This window comes from Lonchura striata, chromosome 35 (genome assembly GCF_050655825.1).
Source record: "Lonchura striata isolate lonStrDom1 chromosome 35, ASM5065582v1, whole genome shotgun sequence".
In the NCBI taxonomy this organism is placed as follows: Eukaryota; Metazoa; Chordata; class Aves; order Passeriformes; family Estrildidae; genus Lonchura; species Lonchura striata.
The window spans coordinates 9337543-9339914 of NC_140737.1; the positions used below are offsets into that span (position 1 = coordinate 9337543).

At 57.0% G+C, this 2372-nt stretch overlaps 1 pseudogene; it reads left to right on the plus strand.

Moving 5' to 3' along the window:
- The first annotated feature begins 390 nt into the window (after positions 1-390).
- LOC144248436 (olfactory receptor 14J1-like) lies at positions 391-1509 on the plus strand (annotated as a pseudogene).
- Positions 1510-2372: the final 863 nt, after the last annotated feature.

A 2372-nucleotide genomic window follows, 5' to 3' on the forward strand; every position in this document is an offset into this window, starting at 1 on the left:
ACTCCTAAATCCAACCCCTGCCATCAATTTCTCTTAGAAGTGTGAATGCAGATGGTACCAAGACTTTCTACAGTAGGGGTTATTCCCCTGACAAATACTGAATATCCAGCCTTGTCCCTCTGCCACAGGGCCACAAACCCAGGGCAGCAGGACAAGGATGGCTCCTCCAGAGCCCCCACGCACAGGCCTGGCTGCTCCTGGCACACTCAGCCAGCACAGCTGGAGCTCAGGCAGGGACCTGGGTGAAGGTTTTCCCAGAGCAGGAACAAGGGTGGGTGAGTCCCAGCAGGACAGGCTGAAGGGAATGGCCCAGGTTTGGCTCCAAGCAGCCTCTCCTGACTTGTCCCTGTCCTTTCTCCATGAACAGGTGCCCATGTGCAGCCACAGCAAATGTCCAACAGCAGCTCCATCAGCCACTTCCTCCTGCTGGCACTGGCAGACACGCGGCAGCTGCAGCTCCTGCACTTCTGCCTCTTCCTGGGCATCTCCCTGGCTGCCCTCCTGGGCAACGGCCTCATCATCAGCGCCGTAGCCTGCGGCCACCACCTGCACACGCCCATGTTCTTCTTCCTGCTCAACCTGGCCCTCAGCGACCTGGGCTCCATCTGCACCACTGTCCCCAAAGCCATGCACAATTCCCTCTGGGACACCACCACCATCTCCTACACAGGATGTGCTGCACAGCTCTTTTTCTTTCTATTCTGTGCAGTAACAGAGATTTCCCTCCTGACCATCATGTGCTATGACCGCTACGTGTCCATCTGCAAACCCCTGCACTACGGGACCCTCCTGGGCAGCAGAGCATGTGCCCACATGGCAGCAGCTGCCTGGGCCAGTGGCTTTCTCTATTCACTGTTGCACACAGTCAATACATTTTCCCTGCCCCTGTGCCATGGCAATGCCCTGGGCCACTTCTTCTGTGAAATCCCACAGATCCTCAATATCTCATGCTCAAAGTCCTACCTAGGGGAACTTGGACTCCTTGCTTTTAGTGCTGTTTTCTTATTTGGTTGTTTTGTGTTCATTGTTTTCTCCTATGTGCAGATCTTCAGGGCCGTGCTGAGGATCCCCTCTGAGCAGGGACGGCACAAGCCTTTTCCACTTGCCTGCCTCACCTGGCTGTGGTCTCCTTGTTCTTTAGCACTGGCACAGTTGCCTACCTGAGGCCGCCCACCATCTCCTCCCCATCGCTGGATCTGGCCCTGTCAGTTCTGTACTCAGTGGTGCCTCCAGCCCTGAACCCCCTCATCTACAGCCTGAGGAACCAGGAACTCAAGGCTGCAGTGAGGAGACTGATGACTGGATGGTTTCAGAAGCATTAAACTGCTGGCAAATTTCTGTAAATCACATTAAATAAAAGTAATCTTTGATACTTCCTATTAATTTCATTATGGAGGTTATTTTCCACCTTGTTTTAGGTTTTTCAGTTTGTCCACAAAAAAGTATCATTTTTTGTGTCATTTCTCATTTTGTTTCTCTCTGTGAAACCTTCCCTGTGCCCACAGACATTTTCCATGAGTGGCTGCACTCTTAAAGGCTTTAAAAGAAACTAAAGTGTCTCCCAGCAGAGTTTTCTGCAGAGATGCCCTTTGGTTGCCTTCTCTGGGGCTGCAGCAGCAATGTCTGTGTGCAGAGCTGGGGCAGATCAGTGCTGGCACAGCAGCTGTGCCCAGGAGCAGCAGCACTTGGTGCTGCCAGTGCTGCTCCCGTGGCCCTGCCCCGCTGCCCTGGTGGCCCTGGTGTTGCTGCAGGGCCCGAGTGCTCTCGGGGCCGGGCACAGTCCTGGGGGTGGCAGTGCCGGGGCTGCAGCAGGGACAGGCCATGGGCACTGCTGGGGCAGCGCTGACGCCTCAGGCCAGGGCCTGGGGGCTCCAGGCTCCTTGCCCAGGCTCTCTCAAGAACACGGCCAGGCCAATGCTCAGTACAGAAAACCCCCGTGAGCAGCCCCAGGCTGGCCATGGGCAGGCTGGGGGCAAACAGCATGGCTGGTGCTCTGCAAGGGCCCTGGGGGAGACGGGAAGGAGCAGCAGAGCAGGGGCTGATCCATCCCCAGTGTGCTGCACAGCCCAGGGCAGCGTCCCAGAGCGTCCTCAGGGAGCTGCCAACAGCATCCCCCCTCTGCAGCCCTGGCCTCTCCCCCAGCTCACAGAGGTGCCGCATCCTTGCAGGCACAGACATGGCAGCACTGGCTCAGCAGCCCCTGTTTGCATTGCACACAGCAGGCGGGAGCACCCCCATGCTGGTGCAGTGGGGACATGAACCTGAGGCAGCACAAATGCCATCAGCCCTTGGGGCCAGGAAGGGCTGGGGGACACCAGGGAAACCACTCAGCTTTGTCCTGGCCTCTGCAGTCAGCCAGAAAGTTTGTTCCC